Source organism: Macrosteles quadrilineatus, unplaced genomic scaffold (assembly GCF_028750875.1).
Source record: "Macrosteles quadrilineatus isolate MER2022 unplaced genomic scaffold, UCM_ALF_1.0 Scaffold_5__1_contigs__length_97177068, whole genome shotgun sequence".
Classification (NCBI taxonomy): Eukaryota; Metazoa; Arthropoda; class Insecta; order Hemiptera; family Cicadellidae; genus Macrosteles; species Macrosteles quadrilineatus.
The window spans coordinates 77,859,944-77,883,695 of NW_026542598.1; positions in this window are offsets into that span (position 1 = coordinate 77,859,944).

Sequence of the window (23,752 nt, forward strand, 5' to 3'; positions counted from 1 at the left end):
GAATAGCCTGAGCGAATTTTCAACAGCTTAATGTTTTACTTAAGGAAGCACATAATTCAAGAACGTTCATAATTAGAGGAAACTTTATTGTTACAATTAAAGGAAACCCAGATTCATGCATAATAGGCTACGAAAAATAAGGTATCAACGAGTAGAATTGTTGCTTGGAGGCACACCTAATTATTGATGAGTCTTAAAACTGTATATTACGGTCATGTGTCATTCACAGATTGTTATGAATACTCTTATAACAAGCTGCATCAACCAAATTGTCTTCCAAACTTAAAATGTGATTTATGTTAATAATGTGGAGAGCTATCGAAAAAAATTGAGCTCTGAAAATTTTAACGACAAAAAACACTTCTTTTAAACATAAAAGTAATTAGTTTTCAATATATTCATTCTTTCGATCCTGATAACATTTGAGATGCCTAAACAAACCTAGCAAAAAACAAGAATGCCAATTTATTGGATTTGGACTCTTTATTTACAATATGATTATTCGATTGGTAAAATCAAGTCTTGTAGTCTACTCGTAGATATATGAGTAGACTACAACTCACGCAATAGAAGGAGGGTCCGCAGAGGACAATAATCACTCGTTTCATATTGTAATGTGATGCGTCCCAGAGGGGTTCAAGTGTAAGATCACCCTGACACAGCATCTTAAGTAAAAGTATGTCTTGCAGTAACTATAAAATGTTAATAATTCAGAAAGAATAATTTAAAAGCTGTTTTCTCCGGGGTTGTTAAGATTTCCTAGTACCATTGACTTTAATTGCTGAAAGTGGACTCATAATGCTAGTGTCAAATCTGAAGACTATTTGATGAGATTTATGTATCAACGCTTAATTGAGTTGAAATAAACTGAATTTTTATCTATTTTCAGGGATATTCCACTTTATTTCTTAGTAACAATATGAACAAGCAGTAGCTTACCAAAACACCATTCTTAGTATTGATAATTTAAAGCTAGGAAGAAACTAGTTACGCAGGAATAGACACACATTAAACCAGATTTTACACAAGGTTACCATATACGGACAACGGTTTTAGAATAGCTTTGTCTAATTCGTTGACTAAACACAAATAACCTCTAGCTATCTATACAGGGCGAGGCGGGACGTTGATCCCGTCCCATTCAGAAGATCATCAATCTCTTCGTGCCATCAACACCTTGGGTAGAATCAGGACAAAAACTGTGTCAATGGCAATTTTGAATTAACATGATGACATTGATTTCAGTAAGGGGTTTTCAATAGCGAAATTATGTTTTGATGTAATCTATTTGTCGATGGTTGGGAAATATAACTGAATGGTGACACAAGAGAGATTCTTATAATTTATTTAACGAGTTAGTTTGTTTAAGTTGTATTATATTCGTACAAATACATTTATTTGGAAGGAAACAAATATGCAGTATGGAAAAAAACAAAAGATCAAACTTATTAAATGCATTAAACATCAGTTGCGTTGGAAAATGTATTTTAATTGTTAGAAACAAAACTGTAATTTTGCTAACAAAGTAAACCAAAAGAAATGATGTATGTTTTGTTTTAATTTCATTATTTAGCCTATATTCATTCACAAAAGACTATGTGATTACTGTTCAAACATACTGTAGTTATAAGATAAGACTGGCCCGGGCCTTAAACCGGAACTCTGCTACACGATTGCGGAAATCCATTTATCTATTTATGGAAAATATATGAACGACAAAATGAATCTTCTTTCCCTTTATCCAATTGGTGGGATGGTTTATATTGTACTTTATATATTGTGAAATTTTTTTAGTCGTACAAATTAAAATTCCTTTTGAAATGAAAAAAACTCCGTATAGAAAATCAAAATCAACAATAATTAAATATGCACCATACACCCTCTGCGTGGACATTTTTGTAGAAAACACCAATTTAATTTTACAAAAAAAATAGTGAACCAAAACAAAATATATATGCATTAATTTCAATCTTTAGACTCTATTGTTTCTCAAAGTTATGTAACTTTTCAAACATAACATTAACTTTTCAAACATAACATTAACTTTTCAAACATAATTTTATGTATATATAAATATCCTGTCCTACTTTACCTTAGCTACCTTCATGTACTTGATGATAAAATTTCTCATAAAAAAACTAGTTAAAAAGAAAGCCTGCACTGAAGACAATCTACAAAATAAAAGCCCTGTAAACACCCCTTATACTATTTAATCAAATTTATCAATACATTATCTTATACAAAACTCATTTAACAACAACACGTTTTGAGAATTATTCTCACACACATTGAAAAGTGTTGATATAGAAGAACGTATTGAAAAGGCCCAGACCACACACGTTATACATGCAGGTTTGCCCTCTGCTATAAAGTGAGGGTGCCGCCAGCCTTCTGACCCTACAGTTGGCCCCGTGCCTACAGATCAATAGCCTACACTTGTTACTTTTACAACAGGTCCTACCTTTCTGAGGATAGGATAACCAAGGAGGAAATATGATTTTTATATATTTACTATAATTTATGTTTTTAAAAGTTTACAAATAAGTTACTCATGTTTATTTTAACCGATAGATAACCTCAAAGAACCGGATGGACGGAAAAAAATAAAAAATGTTAAGAAATGCCAGTGGTGAATACCAAACAGCACCAAAGACACAAGGAAGTGGCATACAATTCTAGTATATAATATGGAGTATATTCTTACTTGGAGTCCTTAATAATAAGGATTGGGAACTATTTTAGGGCTATTTTAACTTATTTACTGAAGTAGTTTTATTTTTTGTATTCCTACATCAAACGTATTTCAAATAGTAGTATATCCCTTTATGTGATAGGGATGAAGTCTATCTGTCCACCCAAGTCTAAGTGATGTTAACTGTGATGATATACAAGTATGATCTACAAGTGTTTTTGGGGTTTAACCACTGGCCTAACAACACGCCCAATTTTTAATTGTAGGTAATTATTACAACATTAAATTCTTATGCCTACATTTAAGGTTCAAAATTAATTGTATTCATATTCTAAACAGAGTGACGAAATCCTCCCACAAGAAGCAATGGATTAAGTTTTTCTCCATTGCCCCAACCCTCACCTCAGTATTGTTGAGCACGTGGATTGTTACCCGCATTTCCTCCCTTGCCACTTCCTCACCCCTTGCCAATTGTCACCTCAGGTCGACACTTGGGCTATAAGAATGTGGAGAGGAGGGTAAGGGAGCGATCTTGAAAATCATGTCTAAATGCATGTTTTAAAAATGACATATATTTTATGCGTGTTAGCTTTGTCTATTGATAAAAGTAGATACCCCAAACTCGTGTGTCGATTTTGTTACCAGTTTTAGGGGTAAAATGGTCGCAGTTGAGTTGAGCCAATTTTGGTTGAAGTCAGTAGCATTTTAACGAAATTGAATAACCCCTTATTTAAAACTATAACATATTTTATGCTCAAAAACTATTTTATGTTCACTATTTTGTGTTTTAGGTAACTATTTTATGTTCAGAAACTACAGTAGATAGCAGAATAATGACAGTAGCACACTCTGTGGGATCACATTCTTAACTAAGTTCCATTTTATTAAATAATTGGGTACATCTGGTCCATGTAGATTGTAAGGTGTACTTCAGTATCTAGTAGTCGATTCTGTGGAGTAGTGAAACATACAAAATGTCATGAAAATGTAGGGGAAAAAATTGTACAAGAGAATTTATTTTTTATCTGTTGGGACAGCATAGTATTTTATTTATAAGAAGTTTATCTACAAAAGTATTCGTTAAATATTGAGGAAATCAGGCCCAAAAAAATTGCTGCTCTGAAGGGTTTTTACTACAATTTTTTGTTTCTCTTTGATTTTTAGGGTATGTAGCAAACATATTTCATTTTTAAGAGAAAATTACAAATAAAAAAAAAAAAATATTTGTACTACTGTAGTGCTATCGACACGAAAAACCACTATAATTTAAACCACATTATTTTGAAACGAAACACAAATTCAATTACAAAATGTAGAAAATGAAAGTTTAATAAACATTATATAAGGTAATGTAACCTAATTGGATGTTGCTATGTAATAATGGCTGAATGTCAGTGAGTTTGACACGACAACAATGCTGTGTCAGCTGATCTGGCGTGTATTGTCAGTCAGCTGGTGTAAATAATGAATATCCTGCAGAGTGTCAAGATATAATGGGCGTAATGTGGTACAAAATTGCAACAGCCATGATTGTTATACTAATTATAATACAGGAAAATACAGAAATTTTAAAAATTACTTTAAGTAAGGTCAACAAACTTTGAACACTATATGCGTTAATTGAAATGCATATTTGTTAGTGGTAAATAAGAAAAAAACTAGATGTTTGTAATCAAACAAACATAATACACGTACCATGTTTGGAGTTCTCACCTTAAGTCGTTTCAGAGTTATGGGAAGTTACGTAAAAAATACATACACACTGACAGATTGAAATCGAAGCAAGATAGGGCATATGTTTATATGATATTTTGATTTGTTTTGACCTAAGGAACATGCCCAAGGAGTTTCAGGAGAAAATTTCGAAACACCCTGTGTAGTTACATATAGTTCAGGCGAGACCATATTAAATAACTAATAAGAGAAAAGCATAGTTTACATCTCCCTTATTGGTGTGTTAAATCGATAGCTGAAATCAAGCCCGGATTGGGAGGAGAATATATGTGCCTACAACACGCAAGCGATGGTTTGGGGGAAGATAACTACGGGGGCCTTTAACATGTAAATCTCTCAAGGTTTGGTACCTCATAAATCACATATTTTCAAGAGTAACGTTGTCTTGGTTGTTTCTAATGTCTAATAAGTGTATTTCATTTGTATAAGCGTTACGATTACGAAAGGATTAAAAATGGGAGTTAATATCAACTTCTATATTCAGGATCTGACTATAACTTGATAAATAATTATGTATGAACTTAATTACACAGTACAGTATAATGCAGTCAGAAGCAAACTATGGATATGTTTTACCAGCAACTAACCGTTCCTCAATAAAACTAAATATTAGAGTTGATATAAATAGTCTCAGGACAGGAGGCACAAGTCCGGGATTGTTTACACATTACTTCAGGCTAGACTTTGGGGTTACCGCATTATCACTTAGATAATGTTCATTAGTGCTTTGGCGGGATTTGAACCTGGGACCTCAGGTACCGAAGTCTCGCGCTCTAACCACTAAACCAGTTCGTTCCCACTAGTGCGTTTTGTGTGAACCAAATATTTAAAAATCTTGGATATAGTATTCTCGTTTATTTAAATATTTCTCTCTTACTTTATTTTGTTTCATATCACAGTATAGACATATCGTCATTTTTACCGGCTAAATCTACTATCATGCTGTTTATTTTGTTTTCTCAAGTGCTACGAAAGGAATCGTAGTAATTATTTATAAAACACTGAAGGATCGACTCATTCTAAAAACAAATATAGATTGTTCTAGTAAAACAGCAATAACTTACATATGAAGTACTACAAAGACAACATACACGAAACACAATATTGCAACTCGGGGAGTCTTCCGAATGATAAATGAAGCCCCGTTTTCTCTAACAGTCAACGGGGTTCTTTCTTTTAGAGGGGAGGGGTAGAAGGGTAATATTCTTGCTTCAGAGTAAAATTAATTGTATACATTTCAAATTAGCGACAAGTTAATTTCCTGTAGAAAAGAGGTGGCCACAAAGATTTTAGGCTTATTAGAACACACATATATTGAAATCTGAAATGTTTCCTATATCTTATAGTAATCCTAAAACTTTGGGCTATACTTCAACAGTCCGAAACTATAGTATTTATACTTAACAAACCTTTATTTCGAATTACTCTCCTGAATTCCATAAGAATAGGTCTGCAATCACAATTAATTGAAATAATAAACATTACAATAGGCCATAGCAGTACTCTGCCCAGGAATTTAATTTGCCTCAGGTTAGGGGCTGTGAGGTTATTGGGGTGTTATTACCACCACGTCGTTGCACTAACTGGCCTGACCTGGACTGTACTTGTGTCAGAGTACAAGGGATGGAAAACAGAACACTTTCAACCCAGCTTTGATTTTAAACTAAATTTACTGTAGGTAAATTGAAGAAGATTTGTATAGACATTTAAGACATTGTACAAGTATATGATTGGTATACATAATAATATGTGGCTGAAAATAAAATGTTAGTATAGTTTTTCTACCAAATTGTTTTTTTGCTGTTCTATCATAATATTTACTTCTAAATTTAAGAGTAATGTTTAACATTAAATAGCCATTTTCGAAACCAATTTCGATCTTTCAAACTCTATGGTTTATTCGTCAGTGTTAAGGGATTAAGGGGGTTTATCAGCTATATTTATGGCTACATATTGTCAAGTGTAGCTTTACAAACACAAACACCATTAATAATATGAATAATAATAATAATAAGAAACATTGGACTTTTAGGCTAATTTATATGGTAAAAATCCCTGTACGTTAATTGTGTACAGATAGGATGGTCAAACACCTAGTTATTTTTTAGCAAACTCTCTGAATCCTTGCTGTGCCCGAATTGGGAGGATTTGTAAACTCAAACGAATAGATGCTAGTTTGCAGAATTGGTTCCAATTTCATAAAAGTTTAATTATTTATACTGGTGAACTGTATACCATTCAAAACAAAAGATAATATAAGCATAGTCAAATGAACATTGTAACTGGTTTACTAGGACATATCATCTCGAGGAGATTCCTATCACAATCGCTAAATACTGTAAACCTTTTTTAATGGTGAAATCTGCTAATATTGTGCCTATAATATATTGAGCGCAGGAAGGTGCAAAGGTGATGGGGTAACCGAAAACAAAAAGAGACACGCCATCAATCACATAGACTTACAACTGTCTCACTAAGCCTTGGAGCATCCTACTCAAAAAGAGGCATTAGGGAGACTTTTTGTGTTCCTTTGATATTCACGTTATGGTTTCCCATACTGTAACACTCATTTACTACTCATTTACGGATATAGAATGTTATCAAAAGATAATTTTGGAAACTCATTTATTTTTTTATTTACTTAAATTTCTATAACTTGGATGCAGTTATTTCATAACATTTCTACGGCATACAGAGCTACATATTAGTACAAAATGTTTTACACATATTGTGTGATCTAATTAATGCAGTTTCTACACTCCAATGAAAAAAAAAAACATATGTTCAGTAAAAAAAAAATCTAAATTGAGTATTCAGAGGGGTGCAAAAGTAGGTGTATGAAATATTATAATAATGAAAAGTATATAATAATGAAATATTATAGAAAAATATATTCACTCATAATATAAAAAGCGAAATTTTTAAATTTATTTGAAGAGTATTAAGACACCTAAATCAACTCTTAAAAATTGTGTACTTCACAAAAACACTCACTTCCTTGGGTGTTCAAACTGTTTGCTTGTTTGTACTTTATACTTTTGCACCCCTCTGTATATGAAAGCAGCATAAACTAATCAAATCTAATTAAGTAAACTATTAAAGGTATAGATGTTTTTCCAAAATCCTTTAATTCAAAGATTGCTAACTTGTTACAAATATTGATATAACAAAATCTATGCATGCAGGTCCTCAAACATGATATTCCCTATACAAATCGCATGTTACTGAGCAGTATTGCTCCCTATTGGACTTGATTTGTCCCGTCGCGTTGTTTCAAAGCAAAAACGAAAGGAGACTCTCTTGCATTGATTGTCTTACCCCCTCTTTTCTTGTCCAACTGTTTTGTAAAAAAAACTTGTATTGTAATGTTAGAAAATTTTTGTAACGAATCAAAATTGTACATGAACATTTCATTTGTAATTTGCAGTAATGGTGTTCTAAGGTGGGGGAGCGAGCTGGTCTAGTGGTTAGAGTGCGGGACTCCGGTTCGTGGGGTCCCGGGTTCAAACCCCGCCAAATCACCAATGAATTTTATCTAAGTGATATTGCCGTAACCCCTAGGTCTAGCCTGAAGTAATGTGAAAAACAAATTCCGGGCTCGTGCCTAGCGTCCTAGGACAAAAAATTGTGTTCTAAGGTAATTTTATGTATAAATGTAGAATAATTAAGCATGCATTTATTTACAACAGCTTCATGGAAGTCAATATAACCACAGAATCAACATACTACTACTGTTAAAACCACATTACTCAACAATATTACAAAATCAACGTTCTGCTTATTATAACAAGGTGTAAGCTAAAATTGCTTATATGTTTTGTAACTTGTATTTATTCACTTGATCGTTGTTGTATTTCAATCCAATATTTTTAAAGAAGAAGGGCAACTCTTTAATTATCAACTATTATTCGTGGAATTCAATTGTAACATAGTAAGTTTAAGTAATTTAGGTCACGATTAAAATAACTATTAATAATCTACAAGAGCTAAAACTTTTCTTGCGTGTGGACCGGTAATAACCATCTGTTGTGGTTATGCAAGTGACAACATTCTGTACGCATTGCAACATTGCAGATATTGTAATGCATTCGGAGATGTAGTATTTCCATGGTTATAAAATACAGTATTATTATTATTTTATTTTTCTTATTTTTTGCTATGCTTAGTATTTTTTTTAATACACTTATCCTTGACTAAACCCATTATTTCATTAACCCATTATTCCTTAAAATATCTCAATTGCTTTAGACTATTATTAAGACAGTTATTAGAGTTTATTAGACTTATTAGACAGTTTAGTTAATTCTCGTTCTATGCTGAGGTGTAGATTTGGCTATTGTTACAACTAGACTTTCCATCCTTAAAAGCTGTCACCAGTTTTTTAAAATCAAAATCATCGTAGTTGATGCAAGTTACAATTTTACAGTTGTACCGACAGATCATGCTGATCTAGACCACCAATTTCTATTGAATACAAAACCTTTTTCTATGTCAAACTGAAGGAATCACTAATTGTGAGCTATAGCAACTGTTAAGACCCATCAACTATGCCATCAATAGAAAATAAGGTATAAAGTAGAATTTTAGACATTAGTGACTGGCACCATTGACTATTTAATAGTCAAAGCTGGCACACACAACTTTGTTGTTTTTAAATAAACAATTGGCGACAGCTGATCCATAAAGATGGGATTTCTACCTCAGTATCCAATTGTCAATGGTTATAGCTTCACTTTTTACTACCAATAAATACAAAACCTATAAGAAGCGCAACATTTTTGCTAAAAATTCAGTCGGGCAACATTTGAAATGCAGAGTCTCATTCAAGGGTTTGTATTCATTGGCACTACTAGTTAGAGGTCCAGTTACTATACTAGGTACATGCTGTAATTGTCAACAACCAACAGTGTTGACGATAATTGGCTACATGCTGCATAGTCACTGCAGCATAATTGTGCTAACTTGTAGTCGCAGTATACCTATATACCACGAGCATGTCTGTGTGAGGGTTGTGAACAATGTTGTAATTATCAATAGCCAACAATGTTGGCGAAACTGACAACATATACACCCTAATTACTCCAGTAGACTTCTTTCTGTTTAACAAAATATGCTTCTGACATATCAAACAGCTATTTAAATTCAAGTGACCAAGACTTCGCAAAAGCAAAAGAACCCGTCAGAACTTTCCTTTTTAGAAAAAGTGCTTTAAGATTACGATCTTTTAGCCGTAATGAACAAAGAAGTTTTTCCATTAGCTGGTTGAAAGTAATTAACAACAATAATGAAATGCTTCCTTTACCGATTGAGATTGCTTAGGGCCTTTACTGTTGTATTCACTTTTTGAAAGCACGAAATTGGTGTTGAAAATATAACTGAGTAGGGACTTTAAATGGCTTAACAGAGAGTCATACAATGTTTTTGTCAATTTATGTTCTCACTTGCAGTAACTCAGATTTTTTAAAGATTTACTTTACATTAATGATTCTATTGATTCTATCTATAGTGGTTACAAACATTTTACAAAGAATTAAATTTAAATCCTTTTTTGTCATTTGTGATCTTTTTATAAATCCTATGGTTTTTGAGTTATTAAGCTTTGAATAATTAAAATGACCGCCATTTTGGAATTACACAAAACAGAAATTTTATGCTTTGCAAAATATAAGTTCCTATTAGTCATCATACACGTACCAAGTTTGAAGCTGGTATCTCAAGTGGTTCCAAAGTTATGCGAAGAAAACTAGAAAATCGTTTTACTTAATTGCTCTAAATTGTATTTTGAGTTCGTAAAATTGTAATTCTAATCTTTCATAAAAAATACAATTATAGGCAAAGTGAAATATTCTTCTTCTAAGAACAACCTATAAGTTTATATTTTCTGAATAGCTAAGTAACCTAAGCTGAAACATTATTGAATCAATATAAAAGTACACACATATATTGGAAAAAATAGAAATTTACTATATTTTCGGTTCAAGAATCATTTAGCTATACAAAATTATTAGTCTAAGCTAATTAAATCCAATATCATCCGAACGATCAGATCTCAATTCGTACAAAGGGTAATTAGAGACACGGAAACATAATTGCGTTTTCTCCCTTTGATCAATTAGCTCAGAGGGAATGATCCTAGCATTATAACACGCGGCTAGCACTGTTGATTGTAGCCATATTTATTTATTTATTCCACGGTAATGGCATTTAATTATTTTTTATAGAAAATTAGGCAGGAGCCCAGAATTGTTTTGCACATTACTTCAGGCTAGACCTAGGGGTTGAGGCAATATCACTAAGATCAAATCCATTGGTGATTTGGTGGGATTTGAACCCGAGACCTCAGGGAATGAAGTCCCGTGCTCTAACCACTACACCAGCTCGATCCCCGAACTGAGGGACCATACAATAACGATACAATACGATACAATACGATACAATACGATACGATACGATACAATACGATACAATACAATACAATACAATACAATACAATACAATACAATACAATACAATACAATGCAATACAATGCAATACAATACAATACAATACAATACAATACAATACAATACAATACAATACAATACAATACAATACAATACAATACAATGCAATGGAATACAATACAATACAATACGATGCAATACAATGCAATGCAATACAATACAATACAATACAATTTAATTCAATACAATACAATACAATACAATACAATACAATACAATACAATACAATACAATGCAATACGATACGATACGATACGATACAATACGATACAATACGATACAATACGATACAATACGATACAATACAATACAATAGGGGGTAAAATAGGGCATACAGTTATAACTAATATTAATTGTACAATTTGATACTTTTAATACATAAGCAGAAGGTTATTTTAAGGTATTTTAGATGTAGCAGAAGGTTAATGTTGCTGAAGTTGTCATTGGTATGTTTATGGATAACCTTAAACAGGAGTTTTTGTTGTCTAAGGAAACTGCACTATAATACTATAATCTTTGTATATGGAATTTCTGTATAAGCCAATGAGTGATTCCAGTGTTTAATGGCCTTCGATATGTAACTCTTCGTAACGTGGTAATCTAATAACAAATTTAAGTTTGTTTCACCATTATAGCTCTTCTGATGCTGGTACCGCTTGGTGCCTGACTAAGAAAGTCATACGACTTGTACAAATAGAGTTTTTAACATTAAAAATTGCATAAGAAAATTACGTTGAGTTCTATTACTATCATGTTTAGTTCAGGAAAATAAATAATGCAAATATAAGATGACAGAAGGTATAACATGTCATACATATTACTTAAAAATACCAAAACGCCTACCATTTTAAATTGTTATGGTTTATAGGATAAATTTTTATTATTGTAAATTTTCAAGAAGCTTGCATGTAAATTATAAAAGAAGACATGTAAATCGACTGTTATCTCTGATTATCATCACTCATCAGCAGGTGTTAAAACTTTGCTTGCGTGTAGAACAATAATAACAATCAGTTGTGGTTTATGTCAGTGACAACGCTAATCTGTACGCAGCTAAAAAATGGAGATGGTAAACATTTAAAGGTCCGATAAAAGGTTTTGAATTTGCCCAATTTTGTTAAATGACTTAATTTATGAAAATAAAGTAAACTTTTCGGTGCACCTTTTAAAGAATTTCAAGTAAATTTGCATGGAAGTCTCCAGTTACTTGGCTATGTCAATTTTATTTTTACATATAATTACATAGATTAAATGTACTCCCAAATATATCAATCATCCTGTAGGGTCAGCCAGGCTTAATGTTAAGGTATGTTACTACTAGATTATTATGTGTAGCATTTGTTTTTATGTCTATTATTTACCTTTTTTAGTCTTGTGTTTAGTTACTTATAAACTACAATAGTGAAATTAAAACTAAATCTTAATAAACCATTAATTATCGTCTTGTATAGTAAATGTAATGACAACTCTTACTCTGTAAACCTTAACAAGATACAAACAAGTTAGGTGTACAGAACTACCCTTGATCTACACTTGTTACGCAAGGCATGGTACTAAAATCAAAATGGCTTAAAATTTGCCTTTATGATAATAAGCCTTAAGCCTAATTAACTAGTTATATATAACGATAATGATGATACTTAGTGTGTCATTGTTCAATAGTTTTGGATATTGAACATTTGTATGTTTGCATGACACAACAATTTTTATATTATGGAGTAAATATCGCTTCAATTTTCACAACTAGATTTATTGTACAATCTACTCTACTTCTCTGTTAATGGATTTTTTAAAGTCTTCACTGTAAATGTCCAAACAACAATGTGTACACATTTACAACTAACAATGCAATTTTTAGAAATATTAGATTATTTTATTTTGAACATCCTGCTTTTCCAGTCAACGAAAACACTTATGAGAATATTGTAATAGTTCTCTTCATAATCATCAATAAACCTCATAGTTTAGTTAAAACGAATTAGTAAGAATTTTTTTATTCGGTAAACAATCTTCTAAACAAAGAAATAATTTGCTTTGCTGTCACACTTATATTGTCCTGAACTACGTAAAATCATAGTTTAGATTGTATTTTGTATCAGGTATGTCAAGTGCGTTTAGGCCTACCAATTACCAATAATACCGACGTGTCGTAGTGAGCTCAACTCGTAGGTTTACCATGTTTTATTCAGAAATGTATGTGAGTGTATGCTGCACTACGAGGTTACCACACACACAACAGCAAATTAACAGTTGATATCTCGTTATTATAATTAGGCTTTACCACTAATTGATCAACGCGAACTAATCATGTTTCGTAATCAACACTCGCTGAGTAGTTTGGAAAGCATGAGCAAAAAGTACAGTAGTTATTTTTGCCACGATGCACAGTATATTTGTGTAAAATTAGTATAAGGGAGAACTTTTGGTGTTTAGGTTTACTCAATATCACACTCGGTTAAAAATTTCAACTGAAAGCTAAATATGTTATTGAATGCATATTATACTAACAATTATAAATACTATATCTATTAGTTTTTATACTATTACTACATTGAACAAATAAAATATCTCAATATAAATGTACCGAAATAAAATTTATGTTCATTGAATAACTAAATTACCAGCTATCGTAGCAACACAGTTTTAAAAGATGCTTGTATGATAAATTTACAAAAATGAACGTAACTTATTTCCTAATGAGTATTCTTTTGCCTTTATCATAAACTGATTTTACGCTTTACCGTACAGGGTAATTATTTATAAATTATTTTGTAAATCATATCTGAACAGATTATTAATAAAGTACAGTAGTAATAATTTTGACTCGTTTTAATCATTGTGTTTAATTCATTTTGTATACTGTATTACATAATATTTTGATAAATAAAAAATATGTTTTAATTGGTCAAGTTAAATTGTAATATATTGTGATTGGTAACTTAAAAGAAAATGGGAAGAAATTGTAGAAGTGGGTACAAATACTTTGAAGAAACTATAAAACGTAAAAGAACGACTGTAGTTCTCTTGATGAAAGGTCACAAAGGGGTTCATTACAGTCGCATTACTTCTCCCTCGTCGTAAACCCAACAATGACTCTCACCAAACTGACGGAATGTTAAACAACAGGTAGTGCCAACTGTTAAAACAAAAATCATGTAAACATAGCTAACTATGTTAGTAACGTAATTTACACATAATGTAGTAAGATATAATGTGTAAATTATGTAATATTTAAAAAACTTAAAACCATTTTCCTTAAATACGTTATTTCAGTACGATGACTCTCGTGTACAAATTTCACTAGCAATGACATAGAATTTGACTACAAAAGAAAGCCCCCCGTAATCAATGATTTCAAACCATTTTGATCTTCCTGAGTTGAACTACGTGATACTGTTACTAGTTATTATCCATCTGCCAATGTTTTGACGCAAAAATAGTAATTTATTCAGAAAAAGACATCAATATAATGATATCACAATTGATTAAAACTTCAAACAACCCCTGTCGAAAATAATCGGACACTAAATTTTGAAATTCCGTGACTTGAAAATTTTGATTTTATGATTTTTTTATTCTGTAAAATACGGTATTTATTATCAACACTTGGAGATGCATATTTTTATATTTTTCTTTAAAGAGACTTCGATTTGTGAGTAAAATGTATACGGGTAAAATATATAAAGTTGCTTTCACATAACAAACACTACTTTCAAAACTAGCTTCAAAATTAGCTAACTATACTTCGACAATCCAAGGATAACTGCTGGTAGTTTATGAGGGCTACAAAAACAAACGAAAAGAACAAAGAAGAGCCGTGGGTTCCGGGATACAGGGTTGACTGTAATTTATCCCGATTGACTGAGTCCAGGGAAATATCCCCTATTTTACCACAGCCCTGCCTATTATGACATGGGGACGAGTAGAAATATGTATAGAAGTCTTAAACAAGTAAAATTGTCAAAAATAACACTGTGTAAAAATATATCTGTTTTCTTAAGAAAGGTAATTTTAAGGAAATAGATGTATAAATAAACACTACTCGTATATTAAATATTAATCATCAGGTTATTAGTTAATCATTTTTCAAATATTAAATAGAATTATTACATTGGGAATATATAACGGTCCTCTAGAACGGAGTAGCTCACTCTTACTATCATTTCATCTTCTATTGATCTTCATTTGCTCTATATGAACAGATGACTATCGACATTGTTTTTTAATATTTACTAATATATGAATATTTTATATCAGTTGTGATGTGTATATAAGGTTGTTTTTTTTATTTAAACAAGTACAGTATAATATATTCATTCATGAGACTAACTTTGATAAAAATTTAAATATTTACAAAACATTTTATCAAACTTAGTTATTTCAATATTAAGTTTCTTTCAAATATTACAGAACTAGTAAAAAAATCAAAACGCAAAATCTTTAGAAATTATACTACCTTCTATTACGATAATTCCACACTGGACATTGTTATTCTTTGTCAAAATTTAAAACGTCTTCCTAGAGCCAGAGAAGCATTCTGGGTAAAAAAGCAGCTTAATGAAATTACGTGATTAATGGTTTCTCTCTTTTTGTCATTTTATTCTCATACAAAACTGTGTGGCCCTCGATTCTACAAAATGAATCGCTTTCTATGGTGAAAATAAATATAATTACAATTGGTCGGTAACTGATATAATATTCTTGTAACTTCAATAGTAACGATGCTACTGAAAGTTGCCTTAACAACCTTCATCATTAGTTTATGTCATTAACCTCAAAACCTGTATTCCTTGAGAGAAACGAGATTAATTAATATTTATGCCTGCAGCAGATTAATTGGCCACGGCTTTTACTAAGTGCTAGCTATCGCTGTAAAGCATAAAAAAATGTGATACAATTTCATTGTTGTAGATATTGTTGCAAAACTTAACTTGATTTAGAACAGAGACTTAAGAAATTTAATCTAATCATTTTCTTACAAGATGATACGCCGTTATACATAATTACAAAATTAACGTTATCTGTAGATTTGTTCTCCTAAATAAGAATTTGAAAGTTTTGAGATACTGATTAAACATTTTTGACACGCTTTATTTTAAAACATTTAACTAAGCTTTAAATACACATAAATTCAAATTTCATACATAACATTTTTGAATAATGCACATATTCATAAATTTTTGTAATATGGTTATGTTTCTTAATAATTTATGTCATGGATGTCTGCTTAATAAAAAGTTACTTACAATAAGATTATTTTATAATTATTTGTTTAGTTATTCCAATGATGTAGGAATAGCGAGAAACCTTCCTCGAGATTTGAGTAACAACTATTTGTGAACTTATGAAATTTCCCTTTTTCACTGAAAATTCTTGAAAGATTAAAGTAGAGACTAGAGAGTAAAAATGAAGAGCAAAGAGTAGAAAGTCTTGTCTCTATATTGCTGCTTTGGGACAAACCGACAGTACAAATCAAGTCCAATACGAAGGGAGGAATACTGTCCAGTAACATGCAATCTATAGGATAAAAATAGAAATCTTAGATTTAAATTTGTGAGTCAGTGATTTAAAATAGTCCGCCTAAAAATGTATAAACTTAATAAAAATATCATTTTTTAGAAAAAGGCTACACTTCTCAAAATGTTTATCACTTACTTAAAGTACAGTTCATGTAACTAGAAAAGAAAAATATTTAAAACATATAAGTTAATGTACACATAATATTGCAACATTTCGGTCGTTAGTTTGTTTGTTTAATGTGCCTGCTATAATACGGCAAAACAAATAGCAGAGGAGCCTGGTCCCGTATAGAGAGGTTCTAAGGTTCAGAGACAATTTTAAGTCCTTGTGATTGATGGTGTACCCCTTTTTGTTCCCTAAAACAGCTTCAACTTTGCACCTCCTTTTCATGCTGCACTTTTGTTCCTATATATTATTAAATACAATAATGTTCACTGACTTAGTTGATAACCCACTTTACCTATGAATAATAAACTACTTTTTAAAAATGAGGATTTTTAGTGAAACGCCAAAAAAACTTCTAAAAAAGATACTGTATAAATTAACATAAAAGAGAATGTTTATCTATTTTAAGGGTTTCTTAATGTGGTTATTATTTACATTCCTTTCACTTAAAAAAAATCATTATAGTCTGTGAAATATTTTAACTAAATTAAGGGTAATATTCAATTGTATGATGCAACTAAATACATTGTCAAGCACACTTATCAATTACCAATAATTACTCACTTGCAATAGTTTGCTCAACAAGTACCAATATAATATCAACATGCGCAACACAGAACTGTATATGTGTGAGTATGCTGCACTATGAGGTTACCACACACTCAACAGCCAATTAACCTTTGATATCTAGTTATTATATAATTAGCCTTTACCACTAATTGATCAAAGGAAACTAATCGGGCTGAGTAATCAACACTTGGTTTGGAAAAGACGGACAAGTAATAAGCAGTAAATGTGTATAACAATTTGTTTTCGTTAATTTGTATAACATCATTATAGAGAGAAATGTTGGGATATTAATTCGTTGTAGATTAATTAGACATTATTGATTTCAAAACAAATATTTGAACACATAATTTTAGCTGTTATTTCTAAATACAACACTTATTTACAAAGCTGAAATAATTATAAGTTAAACATATTTCTCCTTGCAAAATTGTCGGTCAAATATGGACACTTTTTATATAGTTTGAGAGAAGACAAATAAGATAGAATTGACGAAGATAGTACGAGTACAAATAATCTGCAGGAACTACAAAAGAAAATACTAAAACGACTGTAGAATTAACGAAGTTGGTACAAATACTTTGTAAAAAATTTAAACATACAAAGAACGATTGTAGTTCTCTTGATGAAAGGTCACAAAGGTGTTCATTACAGTCACATTACTTCTCCCTCGTCGTAAACCCAACAATGACCCTTACCAAACTGACAAAATGTTAAACAACAGGTAGTGCCAACTTCTAAAACAAAAATAATGTAAAAATTGGTAACTGTGTCAGAAACATAATTTACACATGATGTAGTAAGACATGATATTTAAATTATGTAATATTTTAATAACTTGAAACAGCTTTCCATAAATACGTTATTTCAGTACGATGACTCTCGTGTAAAAATTCCACTGACAACGACATAAGAAAACCCGCCAAAATTAATGATTTTTAACCAACTATGTTAATCTTCCTAAGTATTAAGACTTTAACTGAAGTACGTGACACTGTTACTAGTTATCTGCCAATTATGTTACGCAAAAATAGTAATTTATTCAGAAAAACCCATCAATAATGATATCACAATTGTTTAAAACTTCAAACAACCCCTGTTGAAATTAATCGGACACTAAATTTAAAAAATTCCGTGACTTGAGATTTTGATTTTATGAATATTTTTTTATATTCTGTGAAATACTGTATTTATTATCAACACTTGGAGATACATATTTTATATTTATCTTTGAAGAGACTTCGATTTGTGATTGTAAAATGTATACGGTTGAATATATTAAGTTGCTTTCACATAATAAACACGACTTTCAAAACTAGCTTCAAAATTAGCCAACTATACTTCGACAATCCAAGTATGATGTCTGGCAGTTTACGAGGGCTACAAAACAAACAAAAAGAACAAAGAAAATCCGTGGGTTCCGGGATACAGGGTAAGACTGTAATTTATCCCGATTGGCTGAGTCCAGGGAAATATCCCTTTTTTTACCACAGCCCTTCCTACAATGGCATGGGGACGAGTAGAAATATATAATACAAGTCTTAAACAAGTAAAATTGTCAAAAATAACACTATGCAAATATATATCTGTTTTCTTAAGAAAGGTAATTTTAAGGAAATAGATGTATAAATAAACACTACTCGTATATTAAATATTAATTATCAGGATATTAGTTAATCGTTTTTCAAATATTCAATAGAATTAGTACGTTAGGAATATAGAACGGTCCTCTAGAACAGAGTATCTCACTCTTACTATCATTTCATCTTCTATAAATCTTAATTTTATTTATGCTCTGTATGAACAGATGACATTGTTTTTTAATCTTTACTAATATATGAATATTTTATATCAGTTGTGATGTGCATGCAAGGTTGTTTTTTTTTATTTAAACAAGTACAGTATAGTATATTTATTCATGAGACTAACTTTGATAAATAATTATATATTTGTAGTTTAGAATTTTATCAAACATAGAAATTTCAATATTTAGTTTCTTTCAAATATTACAGAACTAGTGAAAAAATCGAAACGCACAATTGTTAGAAGTTATACTACCTTCTATTACGAGAATTCCACACTGGACATTGTTATTCTTTGTTAACATTTAAAACCTCTTCTCCTAGAGCCAGAGAAGCATTCTGGGTAAAAAAAGCAGCTTAGTGAAACCACGTGATTAATGGTTTCTCGCTTTTTGTCATTTTACTCTCATACAAAACAGTTTAGCCCTTGTGTCCCTAAATTCTACAAAATTAATCTCTTTCCATCATTAAATTAAATTAACTTTAAATTTAATTGTTTTCTATTTGCAAAAATAAATATAATTAAAATAGGTCGGTAACTGATATAATTATTCTTGTATCTTCAACAGTAACTGTGCAACTGAAAGTAGCCTTAACAACCTTCATCATTAGTTTATGTCATTAACCTCAAAACCCGTATTTCTTGAGAGGGACGAGATTAATTAATATTTATGCCTGCGGCAGGTTAATTGGCCATGGTTTATTCCAAGCGCCAGCTATCGCTGTAAAGCATAACTAAAAACATGTGATACAAGTTCATTTGTGTAGATATTGTTGCAAAACTTAACTTGGTCAACTTCTCGTGGACTTTGCCAGCCGTATCCAGCATACATAGAGGTCTCTAAGAGGATGGCAGGTCTGGGTCTCCCTCCCCCTTCCCAACAAGCACAAGCCTAGCTGTTTTCCAGCACGAGGGGAAAACTCCTTCGACTAGGCAGGCGTTGTGCATGCGTAAAAGGATCAAGGGGTAGAACAGAGCCTTAAGTAATTTTACTCTATTAATTTTCTTATAAGATGATACACCATTATACATCATTGCAATCGGGACAATATTATGTTACCTGTAGATTTGTTCTCCTAAATAAGAATTTGAAAGTTTTGAGATAATGATTAAACATTTTTGACACGTTTTATTTTAAAACATTTAACAAAGCTGTAAATACACATAAATTCAAATTTTATATATAACCTTTTTTAATAATGCATACATTCATAAATAATTTATGAGTTAGTTTAGTTTAGCTTAGTTCGATTATTATTGTAAAATGGTTATGTTTCTTAATAATTTCTGTCATGAACGGGTTTTTGTTTATAAAAAAGTAGCTCACAATAAGATTATTTTTATAATTATTTGTTTATTTATTCCAATGCTGTAGGAAAGCGAGAAACTTTTCTGGAGATTTTAGAAATATATATTCGTGAGTCATGAGATTTCCTATTTTTCTCTCAAAATTCTTGAACGATTGAAGTAAAGAGTAGAGAGTAAAGCTGAAGAGCAAAGAGTAGAAAGTCGTGTCTCTATATTGCTGCTTTGGGACAAACCGACAGTACAAATCAAGTCCAATACGAAGGGAGGAATACTGTCCAGTAACATGCGATATATAGGATGAAAATAGAAATCTTAGATTTAAACTTGTGAGTCACTTATTGAAAATGGTAAGTTTAAACATTTATAAAATGAACAAATATTCCCTTTTTGAACAAGTCTACACTTTTCAATATGTGTATCACTTTCTTAAAATACAGTTCGGGTAACTAGAAAAGAAAAAGATTTAAAATATGTAGCTTAATGTATACACATTGCTGTATTGCAACAATTCGGTCGTTAGTTAGTTAGTTTAATGTGCCTGCTAATAATGGCAAAACAAATATCAGAGGAGCCTGGTCCCGTATAGATAAGTTATAAGGTTCAGAGACAATTTTAAGTCCTTGTGATTGATGATGTGTCACTTTTTGTTCCCTCATACAGCTTCAACTTTGCACCCCCAATTCATGCTGCACTTTTGTTCTTATATGTTATGAATTACAATAAATTTAACTGATTTAGTTGATAAGCCAATTTATATTAAGAATAATTAAAAATATTACATAATTAATTAACAACTAGACCTATGAATAATAAACTACTTTTTAAAGATGAGGATTTTTTAGTAAAACGCCAAAAAACTTCTAAAAAGGATATAAATTAACAGAAAAGAGAATGTTTATCTATTGTAAGGGTTTCTTAATGTGGGTATTATTTATATTGCTTTCACTTCATACAAAATCAGTATAGTCTGTAAAATTGTTTAACTAAATTAAGAGTAATATTTAATTGTATGATGCAACTACATACATTGTCAAGCACACTTACCAATTACCAATACTTACACACTTGTAATAGTTTGCTCAACACGTACCAATATAATATAAACGTGCTCGACACAGAACTGTATATGTGTGAGTATGTTGCAATCCTTGGTACCACACACTCAACATCCAATTAACCTTTGATATCTAGTTATTATATATAATTAGCCTTTACCGCTAATTGATCAAAGGAAACTAATCGGGCTGAGTAGTCAACACTTGGTTTAATAAGCAGTGAATATTTTTAACAATGTTTTGTATTAGTCTACTTTGTGTAAATTTAGTTTAAGAGAGACATTTTAGGATTTTATGTCGTTGTAGAACATTAAGGACACGTAACTTTAAATTGTGTTTCGAAATAACTGTTTGAATACACAATTTTAACTGTCATTCACACTAAAAAACCTTAAACTACACAAATACATTTTATAAATACTCGATCAAGTATGTAAGTAAGTTGAAAAAACATAGGTAAATAGAAGGAAAATAAGATAGAAATTAAGAAGTGGGTACAAATAGTTTGTAGAAGCTATAATCATACAAAGAACGATTGTAGTTCTCTTGATGAAAGGTCACAAACGGGTTCATTACAGTCGCATTACTTCTCCCTCGTCGTAAACCCAACAATGACTCTCACCAAACTGACGGAATTTCAAACAGGTAGTCCCAACTGTTAAAACAAAAATATGGTAAATATTGGTAACCGTGCCAGAAACCTAATTTGTAAATTAAGTCAACATACAACTTAATTGAATCATAATGTTTATCATCTTATGAACATGAACTTAACTTTAATTATCACAGTTTGTTCTTTAATAGTATCCTGGGAATGGTTTTCCCCAGTTAATTTAACAATTCTTTCATGGAAGCATTAAAAACTATAGCACCTTATTGAAAACCGTAACTATTTCAATCGGAAGGACTCCTAGACTAAATACCTTTCATTTAAAGGGAAATTGATTGAACGCCAGTAGAGTCTTAGGATTGTCAAAAAGAACACTGTGTAAAAATATATCTGTTTTCTTAAGAAAGGTAATTTTAAGGAAATATATGTATAAATAAACACTACTCGTATTAAATATTAATTATCAGGTTATTAGTTAATCATTTACAAATATTAAATAGAATTAGTAAATTTGGAAAATTTTAATATTTACATTAGCATTTTATCAAACTTAGCAATTTCAATATTTAGTTTCTTTCAAATATTACAGAAATAGTAAAAAAAATCAAAACGCAAAATTGTTAGAAATTATACTACCTTCTATTACGATAATTCCACGCGGACATTGTTATTCGTAGTCCAAATTTAAAACCTCTTCTCCTACAGCTACAGCCAGAGAAGCATTCTGGGTAAAAAAAGCAGCTTGGTGAAACCACGTGATTAATGGTTTCTCTCTTTTTGTCATTTTACTCTCATACAAAACAGCTTCAACCTTTCAATCATCGGTTCTAAAAAGTTAATCGCGTTTTTATTACGAAAAATAATTCTATTTAAAATATGTCTGTAACTGGTATAATTATTGCTGTATCTTCAACAGTACTGATGCTACTGAAAGTTGCCTTAACAACCTTCATCATTAGTTTATGTAATTAACCTCAAAGCCTGTATTCCTTGAGAGAAACGAGATTAATTAATATTTATGCCTGCAGCAGGTTAATTGGCCATGGTTAATTCCAAGCGCTAGCTATCTGTAAAGCATGACTAAAAAAATGTGATACAATTTCATTGTTGTAGATATTGTTGCAAAACCTAACTAGATTTAGATCAGAGACTTAATAAATTTTACTCCGTTAATTATTTTACAAGATGATACGCCATTTTACATATTACAATTGGTACAATATTATTCGTTATGTGTGGATTTGTTCTCCTAAATAAGATTTTGAAAGTTTTGAGATAAGTGATTATAAAAAAAATTCACACGTTTTATTTTTAAAACATTTAACTAAGCTGTAAATACCCATTTATTCAAATTGCATATAGAACCTTTTTTAATAGTGCATATATTCATAAATTGATAGAATATTGTTATGTTTCTTAATAATGTTTGTCATGGATCGTTTTTTAATAAAAAGTTACTTACATTAAGATTATTTTTATAAATATTTGTTTAGTTCTTCCAATGCTGTAGGAAAGCGATAAACGCTTCGGAGAAACGCGCGGAGATTTGAGTAACAGCTATTTGTGAGTCATGAAATTTCATATTTTTCTCTCAAATTTCTTGAACGTTTGAAGTTGAGACTTGAGAGAGTAAAACTGAAGAGCAAAGAGTAGAAAGTCGTGTCTCTATATTGCTGCTTTGGGACAAACCGACAGTACAAATCAAGTCCAATACGAAGGGAGGAATACTGTCCAGTAACATGCGATCTATAGGATAAAAATAGAAATCTTAGATTTAAATTTGTGAGTCAGTGA